Source organism: Ursus maritimus, unplaced genomic scaffold (assembly GCF_017311325.1).
Source record: "Ursus maritimus isolate PB19 unplaced genomic scaffold, ASM1731132v1 scaffold_3, whole genome shotgun sequence".
In the NCBI taxonomy this organism is placed as follows: Eukaryota; Metazoa; Chordata; class Mammalia; order Carnivora; family Ursidae; genus Ursus; species Ursus maritimus.
Genome location: NW_024425563.1, coordinates 574,440 through 590,909, shown reverse-complemented (window position 1 = coordinate 590,909; position 16,470 = coordinate 574,440).

Sequence of the window (16,470 nt, the reverse complement as noted above, 5' to 3'; positions counted from 1 at the left end):
GGTCAACTGCCCTGGCCACCACCGAGGAGGCAACAAGAGTGAATAGGCTGAACCAGGAGGGGGAGATTTAGAGACTACAGATAAAAGACTAGTATCCAAGATCTACAAAGAACTTCTCAAACTCAATACACGGGAAACAAATAATCAAATAAAAAAATGGGCAGAAGATATGAACAGACACTTTTCCAATGAAGACATACAAATGGCTAACAGACACATGAAAAAAATGTTCAAAATCATTAGCCAGCAGGGAAATTCAAATCAAAACCACACTGAGATACCACCTTACACCAGTTAGAATGGCAAAAATAGACAAGGCAGGAAACAACAAATATTAGAGAGGATGTGGAGAAAGGGGATCCTTCCAACACTGTTGGTGGGAATGCAAGTTGGTACAGCCACTCTGGAAAACAGTGTGGAGGGCCCTTAAAAAGTTAAAAATTGAGCTACCCTATGATCCAGCCATTACACTACTGGGTATTTACCCCAAAGATACAGATGTAGTGAAGAGAAGGGCCATATGCACCCCAATGTTCATAGCAGCATTGTCCACAATAGCTAAATCGTGGAAGGAGCCTAGATGCCCTTCAACAGATGACTGGATTAAGAAGACGTGGTCTATATATACAATGGAATATTACTCAGCTATCAGAAAGAACGAATTCTCAACATTTGCAGCAACATGGACGGGACTGGAGGAGATAATGCTAAGTGAAATAAGTCAAGCAGAGAAAGACAATTATCATATGGTTTCACTCATTTATGGAACATAAGACCTAGGAAGATCGGTACAAGAAGGAAGGGAAGAATGAAGGGGGTAAACAGAAGGGGGAATGAACCATGAGAGACTATGGACTCTGGGAAACAAACTGAGGGCTTCAGAGGGGAGGGGGGTGGGGGAATGGGATAGACCGGTGATGGGTATTAAGAAGGGCACATATTACATGGTGCACTGGGTGTCATACGCAAATAATGAATCATGGAACATTACATCAAAAACTAGGGATGTACTGTATGCTGACTAACATAACATAATAAAAAATCATTATTAAAAAAAAATAGAGACTATATCATAAGAATGAAACTCAGCAAACACCAGAACCTGAGGTCTGTACTAATAGCATCTTCCAGGAAAGACCTTGCAGGACCGTCTGCCCTGATTCCTCCTCAAGGCAGCAAAGCCCCGTTCACTCAGAGAAGGACCAGCCCTCTGCCACAGAGCCACTCTCTGATGTGGAGTGCAGCAGAAAGCTGGCACCCAGGAGAGAGGCCTGGGGACAGAGTCTAAGGCTAATCAGTAATAAGTTCTCTTCACCCAACACAAGGACAAGCATGCACGAAAAGGACCTGGGATACCACAGGAGAGAAGGGAATACTGGGTAAATAATGCTTGCATGGATGATTCAGGCTTTTTTTTTTAATGAAAGACAGAATCTTATTTTTGGAACCAAAGCTGACATGAACCTCCCACGGTGAGTCACGGGGGGGTGATTTCTCCCACCACAGTTTGGTAGCAAGTGAACTCCCAGGCAACAACTGAAGGCCTGTCCCAGTCAACCCGAGAGGTCAGCCAGACCCAGTGCCCAGCTAGGATGGAGCAAAGGAGGGTACTGTGCCAACCTGTGGCTGCCTCAGTGCGAACTGTGTCTCCGCAGCATCCAGGCAACAGCAGCCAACACCAATCCTGGACATCTCTGCCCAGGCCTCTCCCCTGTTGAAGAGCCTATGGAGTGGGTGTTCTTGTCCCTACATAAAAATCTATTTTTAAGGGGTGTCTGGGTGGCTCAGTCGGTTAAGCATCTGCCTTCAGTTCAGGTCATGATCTCAGGGTCCTGGGATTGAGTCCCAAATTGGGCTACCTACTGAGCAGGGAGCCTGCTTCTCCCTCACCCTCTGTCTGCTGCTCCCCTTGCTTGGGCACACTCTCTCTCTCCCTCTCTGCCAAATAAATAAAACCTTTAAAATAATCTATTTTTAAGTCATGTGTGCACTCGAAGGCAGAAACACAAAACGGAACACTTGTCCCTCCTCCTCCAGGAGATTTCTCTCTGTGGATCCAATTCCTCTGTAAATAATGCAAAGGCAGTGGCTTCACAAAAGGCCAACAGATCTATAAGACGCCAAGGGAAGGAAACCCAGAGGGCACAAAATATGGGCCTATATCAGTTACAACAACAGCACTGAGCCAAATCTAAGACTAGCAAGGGCCAGGCAGCTGGGAATGGGGCCTAGGCAAACACTTCCTGGCCTGGTCCCCACAGTCAAGCCCCCAACCCAGGACACTCACTGTGCAGGCCAGGAGAAGGTCTGCTACTACTCATCCAAACTGACATGGAGCTCATATGCTATCAAAGGATTCTGATGAGACCAGGGCCATAAGGCTGTAATTAAAAATGAACAAGATAGTGGTGCCTGGGCAAACAATCAGTTGAGCGTCTGACTCTTGGTTTTGGCTCAGGTTGTGATCTCAGGGCCCTGATTTCTCGGCTGTGAGATCAAGCCCCACGTCGGGCCCCATGCTCAGCAGAGCCTACTTGAGATTCTTTCTCCCTCTGCCCATCCTGCTTGTACGTGCTCGCCTGCTTCCTCTCACTCGTTCTCTCTCTCAGATATACACATTTTTTAAAAAAGTAAACAAAGGAAGCATCTGCTCATGGTTCCTCAGCTCCCGGAGGCTGACCTCAACACACCGTAGATTCAGGCCACTCCCTGCTCCTGCTCGTCTGCACCCCACAGACCCCCAGAGAGGCCCCCCGCCACCAGGTAACACAGACCCCACCCCTTTCAGCTCAGCTGCTGAGGCTCTAATGTTATCCTGAGGAAGCCAGTCCCGAGGAAACCAGTACCAACCATGGTATCTCAGCATTCCCCATGGAAAGTGCCTCTGTAATCCCATTCCCCTCCATGGAATCTCCTGAAGACAATGCAGGTGGGCCCCAAGCAAGCTCCGTCTCCACGCCTCGTCTCCTCTAAACACACACCCACCACTTGTGGATAAGCTGCCCCATGGACAAGCTGCTGTTCTCCCACATGTTGGGGGAGGAGGAAGAGGAAAGAGGAGGGGTAAGGGAGGGGTGCCTGGGTGGCTCAGTCATTAAGCGTCTGCCTTTGGTTCAGGGCGTGATCCCAGAATCCTGGTATCGAGCCCCGCATTGTCTCCTCTTCTTCCTCTCCCACTCCCCCTGCTTGTGTTCTTTCTCTCGCTGGCTGTCTCTCTGTCAAATAAATAAATAAAATCTTAAAAAAAAAAAAAAAAGAGGAGGGGTAAGGGAGACAGAGAAAGGGGAGGGGAGGGGAGGAGGCCCACACAGCAGGGTGAGGTGGGAAAGCAGTATAAGCACAGACTATGGCCATGGGCAGACCTGATCAGGTCCCAACTCTGCTGCTGTTTCCTCATCTGTACAAATGAATTTATTGTGAAAATAACACAAAACTGTCCATAGAGCTTTTAAGATTGCTATAAATGTTAGTTACTATTATTGTGTGGATTTCAAAGTGTATTTCTATAACATGCCCTTAACTAAGTAGCCGGTTTAGTTTGACTCTGTGCTTGTTTAAAGAGATTTAATCATCTCGGGGCACCTGGATGGCAGTCGGTTAAGCACCCGACTCTTGGTTTCCACTCAGGTCCCGACAATCTCAAGCTCATGAGATCAAGTCCTGCGTCAGGTCAGCATGGAGTCTGCTTCAGATTCTCTCTCTCAAATAAATAAATAAATCTTTAAAATAGAGAAAGAGAGAGAGAGAGAGATTTAATCCTTTCTCTTAATTCTAGCCTGATGGCATGGCAGGCTGATTCGAACCAAAACTGAGAGCCTAAAGCTCTGAAGTGCTTCCATCTCTGGTCCAGAAGGAATGTGAGCCCTGAACAAAGGCTGAAGGTTGGGATTTTCTTCCCCTGCCTGCCCTCAATCCAGGAGCTCCAACAAGCCAGCTCCACTGAGAAGGCTGAGAGCCAGGTGATTCTAGGATCACCTTCCACTCACAGGCCTTCCCTTGGAACCCTCCGTATCCCCAAGGCTTTGGAGCTGCAGCCAAAGCCCAGGGTACCAAGTACTCCAAGTGAATGCAATTCTTTTTGGGGAACTGTTGATGAAAACTGGACACAGCATCTCCTAAGATGGGCTGTTTCTGAGCCCAAAATGAAGCACACCCCTCAGTTTAACAAACACCCCCTCTACCATCAGGAAATAAAATCCCAGATAATCCACAATCGTGCTGCAGAGTAAGAAAAGTCAGATTCAGCCAGAGGACTCTGCCCACCCCCACACTAAACTCTCAGGACACAAAAATCAGAATCTGCCTCAACAATGAAAGTTAAGAATAAAAGAGAGCTATGGCGGGGAGTTCAATATAAGTCATTTTTAATAGCTCTTTATTCCAGAGCAACTGAAACCAGGAGATAACAAAAAAGCCTGATGAAGAGAGGTTACTCCTGAATTTGGGAGGGGTGAACTAAGGACAGACAAGATGCAGAACAATAAAATCCAGCGGGGTCAGGGAAACCAGGCTTCCTGAGGCTGGGGACTGCATCTGCTGCCTTTGGTGTCCAAGTGCCCAGCCAAGCCCAGAATGCAGGAGTGGGCCCATAAACATGGGTGTTTCAAAGATAATTCCAGTTTTCTTTTCGTTTTTATTCTCTTCCAAAGAACTTATGATGGGATGAAACTGTGGTCCTTCCCTGGAAAGCGGAACCCTCGGCCCTGCTTCTCCATGCACATGCTCTGTTCTGGCTCTATGGGAAGCTACTCGATCAGTGGGCTCTTCGGACCATCCACCCCTACAGAACCAGTGTTAGCATTCCAAGAGCTGTGCAAGCCTTAGCATCAGGCAAATCACATAAAAGAAGCAAACAGGGCTGAGTTGCTTTTCCCACATTTTCTATGGATGAAAACTTCATCAGTTTGTTCTCTGGGTGAGGCACTAATCTCCCACCCCGCCCCCGGCCGCCACCCTGGCCTCACGACTGTCCATCTGGCAAACCCCCTCTGAAATAACTCCTACAGGACGGTCACGCTCCTACAGGAGCACTAACGCTCCATTCTTGGACTTAAAGCTAATATGTTTGATCACCTTTAACCAAGATACCCCACTCAGCCTGGTCCCTCATCTGCAGATGCTGAGGCCCAAGGGCACAGCCTTCCAGCCTTAGCCTTTGTCGCTAGTGAGCAGCCCTGGAGAGTGTCCGAGCAGCAAATGCCATCCAGTGGGTCCCAGAGACAAGGTTCAGCATGGGCACCCAGAGGGCCATCTCCACCGATGTTTACAGGCACCAAAAACAAGTAGGTGGGTCTGAACCAAGGGAGCCTGTTAAAGCACAGCTGCCAGAAAAAGGCCCTGAAGGCAAGGGGAGGAGCCCTGTCCACAATTCAACACGAGAGGAGCAGGTCCTTCTCCCTCAGGCCAGTCCAGAGCGGATTCCCAACCCTCTCTACACATCAATACAAGAAAAAAGCAATTCTGGAACCCTATGAAGGGGTCTCCACTTCCATGGGCAGAAGGCTCCCAGTGCATAATCAAAGACACCAGGCCCAGGAGAAGGAAGAGGACACCTTCTCCTGCACTGCTCATTAATCTTCACAGCAAACGGGGATTTCCTTACTGTATTCACATGAGGAGCCTCATGCTGAGATCAGTCAATAGATCAGAGCAGCCTGGGTCCCAAGGCCCAGGATAGCTCAAACCCAGACTCTTGATGCCACCCACAGGTCCAGGAGGGCAGAGGTCACAGAGGGCTGAGGGGCTGGCTCCGCCAGAACCACCCATGAGAGTAGGTCTAGTTCTGAGAGAAGATTTTTCTCTCACAATTTCTTTGTTCTTCCTTAACCCATTTAAAAAGAAAAGTTATACATTCTACATTAAAAACGAATTTTTAGAGGCACCTGGGTGGCACAGTTGGTTAAGCGTCTGCCTTAGGCTCAGGTCATGATGCCAGGCTCCTGGGACTGAGTCCGGAGGCTGGCCTCCTTCTCAGCAGGGAGCCTGCTTCTCCCTCTGCCTGCGCGACCCTGCCTTGCGTGCGCTCTCGCTCAAATAAATAAATAAAATCTTTCTTAAAATACTAATTTTTGTTGTTCTCATTACACAGTGTTTTCTTAAAATAATGAGAAGTAGGGGCACCTGGCTGGCTCAGTTGGTAGAGCATTGCAGCTCTTAATCTCAGGGTCATGAGTTCAAACCCCACATTGGGGGTAGAGTTTACTTAAAATAAATAAAGAACTTTAATAAATAAATAACTAAAATAAGGAGAAGTAAAAAGAAAAAACAAAACGCACCCCCAAGTCCTGCTCATATACAGATATATATATAACACCGTGAATGTATATAATTTTTTTAGCCCAGAATTGGGTCAGATGTCTTTTTTTGAGACCTGGTTTTTTCCCCTCTTCAGAATTACATAATCCCACCATTCAGGCCAATAAATGGCCGAAGAGGACTCCATTATGTAGGTATATCCATTTATTTACCCGATTCTCTCTTGTTGAACATTCATTTCCAATGAAAACAATGACTGGTCTATCATATGAAGGAAACCAAACAACTGCACAATACGTGTACAGAAAGGAAACAGTCTTGCTGACTTAGCACCTAACTGGAAATCATTTTAGGAACGTGGCCCAGCATGCAACTAAGGGAATGCCTGGCCCTCCATGACATGCTGTGTCAGACCCTCACCACCAAGAACTCCCTCTGCGACCCATACCAGGCTCCAATCACCCCACGTCCCCATGTTCTCCCCCAATTCAGGAACAGCAGCAGAGAAGGAATATGGACCAACTAACCCCCTGCTATGATCCTAGGTCCCCAGAACTCCACAAGGCCCGGAAGTAAAGGAGGACTCTACAAGGACATCTAAGCAGTGGGGATATGTTATAAAACTGAATTCTACTTGCTGCTTTCTTTCCATTTACATATTTTAATTTTGTATTGTGTTAAGGAGCAAAAACCACAAAATTTACCATCTTAACCATTTTTAAGTGCGCAGTTAGTTCAGCAGTGTTAACTATGTGCACGTTGTTGTGTAACAGATCTCCAGAACTTTTCCATCTTGCAAACATGAAACTCTGTCCCCATTAAACACTAGCTCCCCATCCCCCTCCCTCAGCCCCCAGTGCCCACCCTCTACTTTCTGTCTCTATGAATCCGACAACTCTAGCGACCTCATAATAAGTGGATTCATATAATATTTGTTCTTTTGCGCCGGCTTATCTCAGCATAGTGTTCTCAAGGTTCATCTATGTTCCAGTAGATGGGAGACCTTCCTTCCTTTTTAAGGCTGAGTAATAGTCCATTGTTTGTACAGACCACATCATTTGTGCAGAATTGCCAATTCATCCATCAGCGGACACTCGGGTTGCATGCACATTTTAGCTCCTGTGAATAATGCTGCTGTGAGTTCGGATGTACAATATCCTGGTTTCAGTGCTTCAGGGTATAGACCCAGAGGTACGCATGCGCTGAGTTTTACACTGTGTGGTTTCTGATGATGCATGAGACACGCAGAGTAACAAGTAAATGTTCTGACCTAGCCAGGGGACAAAATAAAGGTGTTTTTTCCTAATTAATTGTTAGATGAAAGTGGAACTGATATTTACTGTGAACCAACTAAGAGCAGAACTCTCAGCTTAACAGATGAGAACAGTGGACCTTGCTCACAGCACGCTTGGGATGGGGCATTTCATCCAATCCTCAGAGCGATCCTTTGATGCAGGTATAGCCAGCCACTTGCCTGGCGTTCATATGAGGAAACCTACCATACGCAGCACTAGAGAGAACAGAGCTCTTTATATTAATTCATCAATCAGCCTTTGAGAACAGAAACTGACAGGCACAAACCGCGTCATCCCTGAAGGCAGAGTTGAAAATATCTGGTTTGCCAAAAAAATGAATGGAAAGCTGAACCAAATGTCCTTAAGTCAGCTGACCTAACTTTTGCACCCTTCCAAGGGGCAAACAACTACCACAGTAACTCAATTTGCATTACAATAGAAATCTTGCCCACAATTGTGTTCCTTCAGGTGTGACTGGGCATTGACTAATTACCTCGATGTTTGGTTCATCCATGTCAAGAAGGCTCACTGATCCTGGCACACACGAGGCATTCCATAAATAGAAGCTCTGTGTATGGCTGGGTCTGGAGTCAGGAGCCCTAGGTTCGAATTTTAAATTCCCCCAGCCCTGCAAACTTGACTAAATCAATAAATCTCAAAAATTCAGAAAGATTAAGGGGATTAGGGCAGGCGTAATTATTCCTGTAGTTCCTTGAAGTCAGAACAGGCGAATGGTTCTAGAAGTAACAACCCCAACAATTCCGATTAACATAAGGATAAGGATATCTTCCCAAGTATAAATCTGCAACACCTATTGCTACAGAAAAGCAAATGCCTCGGGTCTAAGAGGTAAAGACCTGCCTGGAAAACTGGTCCCTGGCAGCTATTCGGGGAGCGGATTCTCCACACAGCCTTGTTTTGTAACGTGGGAAACGCACAGCCTCCATGGGCAACCTCCAAAATCTGTACAATCAACTTTTTAAAGAAAAGACCAAGCAGTCTTACACACATACCAGCAGGTTTTAGTGTTATTTCATTTTTTCTTTTAAAGCAAGTTGAAACATTTTCCTGATCCCCAAATAACAAGGGTTTTAATGCTTAGTTTATTGGTTCTAACACTGATTAGACCTCACTTTATAAGTGTGTCCCCAGAAATGCAGACTTGAGGGTCCAAACTTGAACCAGAAACTGCATTTTAAAACGTTCCCCTCCAACTCAACCGTATCTCAGTTTGAGAATCCCCATGCAAGACAAGACACTCTCAAGGGGCAGACAGACATTTCTGAAATCATCAGCGTCCCTGAGGCCACTGCTCCACTGAAACTCCACAGTGTGGCTGAGCACGGTCACAAGAAAGCAGCCTGAGGGAAGCTCACAGACCAAAGACCCTTCAGGTATGTTTCAACAGGGGCGAGACCACTGACCTCTGATCTCCCTCTCCCTGGTGCCAGGTGGATAAGCAAACAGGCCGATGGATACATGTCTTCAGAGATTTCATGACCCCTGGGACAAGTCTTCCGAGTTGGGGAGACGGGCATATAGCCCCACATCCACCTTTCCTTTGCTTGAGAAGTGACTGTGAAATCAACAGCGACGACAGCAGCTACGAAATCCAGGTGGGTGCAGCGACACCCAGGGCCTGTCTGCATTACGACAACTCCTCCGTCTCCCACAAATAAAGTCAGCGATACGTTAAAGCTCCTGATTATTAACAGTCCGTTTAGCACTTAAAAGCAGCACTGCTGACCCTCAAACAGACACCCTGAGCACTTGGTCTGGAGCCCGAGGAGGAACGTGTTGAGTAATACACCATGAGAGTGAAGCTCTTCAATTACCGCTGGCCTTAATAATTCAGGAAGTGCATCTCCTGTTGTACCACCAACCCCACGGGTTACATGGAGCTGGAAGGCTCGCAGCAGGCAATTCAGGATCGATGATGTGATGAACACTGCCAGGAGCCCATGCCAAAACAGAATGGAACCAGGCTCAAAATCCCATATGTGGACGGAAGTGGGTTAACTAAATACCAAGCCAAAGACATAAAAAGCCTTCTTTATACTGAGTACAGGTCCTTCAAAAAAGAATGTTTCCCTGATCCTTCCCAGCACCAGCAGACAGCAGAGGCTGGAAGCTCAGTCTTTCCCACATCAAATGCCCCCAGGGAAAGAGCGGTCTTCCCGGCTGCAGAGGACTGCCCACCACGGTCCAATCCTCATGCACAGAGAGCCCGTGCTGCCTTGTGCAGACGAAAAAGGCAGCCACCGCACACAGGGACCTGACAGGTGAAATCCTTGCCACCAGAGCAGGACTGCAAACTCACAGCTGAAGACCTAGGGGTGGGAGGGGAGTACCCTGAGGTGGAAAAGTCTTCTTAGACAAAGCAGAAGCCCTATGATTGATGTGCAGCATTAACTATTCACCAATTGCCTTTTCTTGAAGTTTGACAGAGGAAAGACCAAAATGGAATGGACACAAGGTGGACCAGGAAGAACCAAAACACAACAAAATACAAGTCTGTTCATACGGCAGTTTGCAAATTGACCGTGATGTTTCATAATTTGAAGTCCGGGTGAGGCAGTGCCAACACCCAGCTGGTACAAGCTGAGAAAACAACTAGGCTGTAAAACCCTGGAAATACGACTTGATTACAACAAATATTTCTCCCAAACAGAGCTAATTACACAGTATTCAGCTGCTCCTGGCAGCTCGAATAAGAACGCTGGACGTGCATTCCTGATGCCAACATCTGGACATCCTTGTAGGCTCAGGCCACACCCCTTCTGCAAGCCCCAAGGTCTGAGACAGGTAAGTGGTGTGGCTTCAGGAGAGGAGGGGGCCCCAAGACCTCACAGGGGACTCCATAGGCCCAATCTCACCCACCTTCATCTTATCCGCTAATAAACTTTGAAAAGATGGTGGGGTCTTTGATAAGATTCCTGTTTTTAAATAAATGGCCCTTCTTATTTACAGGATCCAGTATATATTTTTAAAACCTGCCAGTGGGTTTACACATGCATATTTATTATGGTGGTTAAGAGCTCAGGCTCTGAAGCCAGTGTCTGAGTGTGTGAAACACACATCACAGTAGCTCCTACCTCATAGGGCACTGTGAGGGTTAAATGAGAAAAAGTGAACAAAGGGCACAGGGAAGTGCCAGGCACAGAACCAGCTCTCAATGGGAGTTAACTGTCACTCTAAGTATTATTAACCAAATCTCTGGAGACCATTCCACCTCATTCTTTTTAACAACTGCAACACTCTACGGTATGAATACCATACACTTAACCAGTCTCTTGTTACAAAACATTAAATTGTTCTTAGTATTATAACAAAAAAAAAAGCAGCAATGAAGTTCCTGACACAAACACACGTGAAAAGGATTTTCACACGTGTGTAAGTAGACTGTAGGGCAAATCCCTAGAAGTGGAATTTCCCGTCATAGAGTGGTGTATTTTGTGATGAATACAATCAATCACCCTGTAAGAGGTTAAGGTGACTCCACTCCCACCAAGAAGGCATGAGATTGGGGCCACTCCATGCCCTCGCCACTCACCCCAGTGCTCCATGAGGCCTGGAGACAACACATGAACACAAATGGCCTTCAGCCTCAGGGTGGCACACCCCAGGGAGCCAGGTGGTGGGTGCCTGCCAGTCTCCTACCCCCAGCCCTGATCCCAGCTGTCCCCAAGTACCCCTGGGAGCACCTGCCTTAGTCCCCTCATCTCCCCCTGAAACCCCATCTCTGTTTAGACCATTTTGCTGTAGCTTCACCTGGCACACATTTGTTTATAGGGCAGGTAAGAGACTGATGGGTAAGGCCTAGCAGAGTGCCTGGCTCAACTGGCAAAGAAGGGGTCTTTCAGGCCCAGGAATAGCTCCCTGGCATAAATCAGTCAGGAGCATGAAGGAGGATGAAGGCCTTGCTAGAACAAAGAGAAGTACGTGCAAGCGTAAGAATTAGGCCATGGGACATACAGGGACCCAAGGCGGCCCTTTACGTGCATGCTTTCTCCTTAATGGGATCTGCATTCATGAGAAGCTATAGGGAGACCCTTGGTGCAGACCCTGCTCTCTATGCTGCCTTTATACAAATCATACACAGCTCCAGGAAAGCTGAGGTGTCTTGGAAAACCATATTGTGGGGAGAGGGGCAAGGATAGGGTAAACAAGCATGAGGTTTCTCCTTTATAAAACCATGAGACCCCCAGGACAAAAGGTAGCCCAGCTGCATCAGGGTCTGAGTATCGGGATCCAACTGTATTTGCAGCAGAGCTGCAGTTCACAGGGGCAATATTTGTGGCTACCTGCCACCGACTGTCAGAACAGAGCTGAGTAAGCAACTTTCAAATGAGCCATATGTAAGGGGAGTGTTGCAGATGGCCAAGACCCATCCTGAGGGGGGACACAGAGCTGCCCCTGCCCAAACCGCACAGGCCATCGGGCTCCATCTGGTCCAGCACTAAGTGGCTGGGATCACATAGCTTCCCTTGGAATTCCAGGGTGGTGAGGAACCCCCCAGTTGACATCAACCCCCCCCCGTGGGAAATGCAGCCTCAGCTGACAAAGTAGAACCCACTGGGAGCAGACCCGTGGGTAGTGGAGGGCCAGGATGCCCCTGTCGTGTCATTCTTCACGTAATGAACCGAAACACTCTGACTCGAGCCTCACAACAAGTGTCCCCCTCACACATGAGGGGGCTGCAGCATGGAGGTGCTAAGGGACTTCCCACGTCACCAGACTCTGGGCCCACTCACTAACCACAGTTCCGTCCTCTTAAGTCATTTTCTTTGTCTTGGCCATTTCCCCCCACCCCTTATAAAACCTCTCCCTGAGATTATGAATGGTTTTGATGACACTGCAGATCAATTATTTGTCTTGTCCGCAAACATCAGAAGGTCCTCTTAGTCCCTGAGCACTTCGAGAACCGCAGTCGGAGAAGCACTGCAGACCCCTCTCTAGGCCAGCGGCAAAACCCCCGCCCCCCACCCTCCCTGCACTCTGGCCAGCACGGACACGTAACTCCAAAATGCCTGACATACCTGTGTGCCGACTTTAAAAGTGAGGGGGGCCTGGACTGCTGCAACTAGGGTCCTTTCTGAGCTTTGAGGTTTCCTTCCTTTAAGCATCTCCAAAAAAGAGGATTTTCATCTTCTTCACCATTTCATCTGGTGGGAGGAGGGTGGGAACAGCCCCCACAGGAGGTGTCACACCTGTCCTCCTCAATTTAGCTGTCCTGGTTTTCACAGGTTACCTGACAGTCCTGTCACCATGGCAGGTCCAATGGCAAACGCTAACACCACAGAAATGATAAAAAACCAAAGGAAGCTAAATGGCTTTCCTCCACCTGAATGAAGGAAATGTATCTTGCACTGTGCTTCCCTGGGTATTTATGGGTTTATTCCAATCTTTTCTAGGCCAGAAAATTCCTGAGCTCACGACAGGCCGTCCTGTCACCATGACAAACAGGCTGGCTGAGACCGGGCTGTGCCTGCGATTGCGTTTTCCACCCTCCAAACAGAATATATTAGACGTTACGCAGGCAGCATTTATTTTAGGAAGGCTTTTCATTATGGCGACGTAAAATGTCAAGGCTGAGACTCAGCGGGCTCTCTCCAGACCTGCAGGCTCCCTCGTTATCTGACAAATGCACAAGCTCCTGCCACGTGATGAGTGAGCGGGCCCAACCCTCCAAGCAGGCAACCCAGCATCTAAGTTAATGAACCACTGGGAAATGCTGGAGGAGGGAGGACTCTGACATGGACATAGCCCTCCAGGACAGAGGCAAGAGGCATCAGGCTGCAAGCAGTCAAACAGTGAAGAGCAGGGAAACGTCAGGGTGCTCTGGGGGAGGGGGGCGGGGGGGAGTCCGCAGTGGGTCCTGGCCCAGAACACAGGCACCGTGCCCTATCCCAGACATGCAGGACAGAGGTGCAGATCATGCTGGAGGAAGAAACGACTGGCATGCTGCTAGCTATGTCCAGTGCCGTACTAAGGCATGCATTAGAAAAGGTGACTCATTTATTAAAAACTAGTGTTTACAGGGGCACCTGGGTGGCTCAGTCGTTAAGCGTCTGCCTTCGGCTCAGGGCGTGATCCCGGAGTTCTGGGATCGAGCCCCACGTCAGGCTCTTCTGCTGGGAGCCTGCCTCTTCCTCTCCCACTCCCCCTGCTTGTGTTCCCTCTCTCACTGGCTCTCTCTCTCTCTGTCGAAAAAATAAATAAATAAATAAATAAATAAATAAATAAATAAATAAAAGCTAGTGTTTATAAACTGCATACCTATTAATATATTTAGTTCAGCCTCCTTAATTTATAGATGGGGAAAAATGAGGCCCAGAGAAGTAGATAATTTGGTCATTCATAATATAATGAACCCCCTTACTTTTTTCTCGTTACTCCCAGAGAAGGTAGAAACATTAAGTGATTCCTTCTGGGGGTGTTGGTTTGGGAGAAAAACCAACAACTTTTAGACTGCATTTCCTTTTTCCAACACACCGAGGAAATGTGCAGGGAAACAAGGTCTTCAAATACTGGTGTCAATCATACACCTGGTTTATATTGCACAAAATTGTGATATTTACCACAAGTACTCTAAACATGTTCCTGGAGCAGACATCACTCACCTATCACACTTCATAGAAATAGTCCTTCAACATGATGACTACAGTTAACACTGATGCATACTGTGTGTGCGTGTGTGTGTGTGTGTGTGTGTGTATATATATATTTTGTTTTTTGAGAGAGAGAGAGAGAGAGCGTGCACACAGGGCAGGAGGGGTGGCAGAAAGGGAAAATGAAATCTTTTTTTCTTTTTTTTTGTTAAGATTTTATTTATTTGAGGGGCGCCTGGGTAGCGCAGCCGTTAGGCGTCTGCCTTCGGCTCAGGATGTGATCCCGGCGTTGCGGGATCGAGTCCCACATCGGGCTCCTCCGCTGGGAGCCTGCTTCTTTCCCTCCCACTTCCCCTGCTGTGTTCTCTCTCTCGCTGGCTGTCTCTATGTCACATAAATAAATAAAATCTTAAAAAAAAAAAAGATTTTATATATTTGAAAGAGAGAGCATGAACCAGGAGAGGGGCAGAAGGAGAAGCAGGCTCCCCACTGAGCAGGGAGTCCACCACAGGACTCAATTCCAGGACCCTGGGATCATGACCTGAGCCAAAGGCAGACACTTAACTGACTGAGCCACCCAGGCGCCCCCGCATGTATATTTAAAAGTTGCTAAGACAGTAAATCCTAAAAGTTCTCGACACGAGGGAAAAACATTTCTTTTTCTTTTTCCTTTCTTTGGTATCTGATGAGATTACGGGTGTTTTTTTTCGTTTTGTTTTGTTTTTTTAAAGATTTTATTTATTTATTCAACAGGATAGAGACAGCCAGCGAGAGAGGGAACACAAGCAGGGGGAGTGGGAGAGGAAGAAGCAGGCTCCCAGCGGAACAGGGAGCCTGATGCGGGGCTCGATCCCACAACGCTGGGATCACGCCCTGAGCCGAAGGCAGACGCTTAACGACTGAGCCACCCAGGCGCCCCGAGATTACGGATGTTAACTAAACTTAACGTGATTATCAACTCACAATGTATGCTAAGTCATGCTGTACAATACCTTAGACTTACACAGTACTGTATGTTAACTGTATTTCAATAAAACTGAAAGAAAAAAATATTCCATAAAATAGTGGTTTCTATCTTTTTTAAATTTCATAGACAAGTAACCATGCTTGTTTGATTGTTTTTAATCACAGGGGAACCTCTAGAAAGTTGCCAAATCTTTAGGTTTCCAATTTAAAATGCTTAAAAAAAACCCACACCTACCACCTGCTATCGACAGTCACTACCTGGGGCGCCTGGCCGGCTCGGCTGGCAGAGCGTGTGACTCCTCATCTCAGGGTTGTGTTCAAGCCCCACACTGGGTGTAGAGATTATTAAAAATAAAGCCTTTTAAAAAGAAAAACAAAACAATCACTAACTAATTAATAAATAAAATCTCGGTATTTTAAAAAGTCTTTAAAAGTGAGTGACTCTGAACTGATGGGAAGGAGCCACTCACCATCGTGCAGCGTCAGGGCCGCCACAGCTGCTCCAGCCTCACCAGGTGACCAGGTTTGGTCCTCCGGGCAGCTCAGTGCAAATAATCCACATGGCTACACACCCCAAAGGCACTACACTGACCTTCGGGTTACAAACAAGGCTTTCTAAGGGAGTGTGCACTGAATACACCCAGAACCAGATCATTGCTGAATAACCTAGAAAGAAATCAAGTTTGGGCCTCCACAAACCCAGGGCAACTCCAGACACACTATGCTCCACTTCCTTGTTGCTCAGGGACCTAATGCAAATTTCATCACTGCAAGTTGGGGCAGAGAGCCAGACAGAGGACAGGGCGGTAAGCCTGGGGTACGGAATTGTGTGTGTATCCACCTAACCCCACTTCCCACAAAGAAGATGCCGGGCTGTTCACGATAAAAAGGACAAACGCAATCAATCACCCTGTCCAGGAGACGGAGGAACAGTAAAGGCTCATGCAATGCAAACCCATCTGTTACCCTCCCTGCTGGAAGAGCCATAGCCTCACCACAGAAAGTCAAGAGAACATCTTTTCCAAAGCCTCCCAGGGCACCGGCTGCCCTTTTTGCTCACCAACAGCACAGGTATCCTGTGCCGTTGCCATGACCACCACTATCGCCCCCTACGTTCCTTCCTCATTTTCCTGAGCATCCGAGTATACCAGCAACAAGAACATACTCTTCGTCTAACTTCTAACCCCTCTACTGCCGCCTTACGCCTCGGCCCCGTCTGAAAATGCTGAGCACCCGACCCGCACACAGGGAAGGCTGGGACAAAACTGGGGGGAAAGCCCTGCTTCAAAAGATGGAAAAGGATATGACTCAGAGTGATGTTTCCTTCCTGTCCTTGGGTTAGA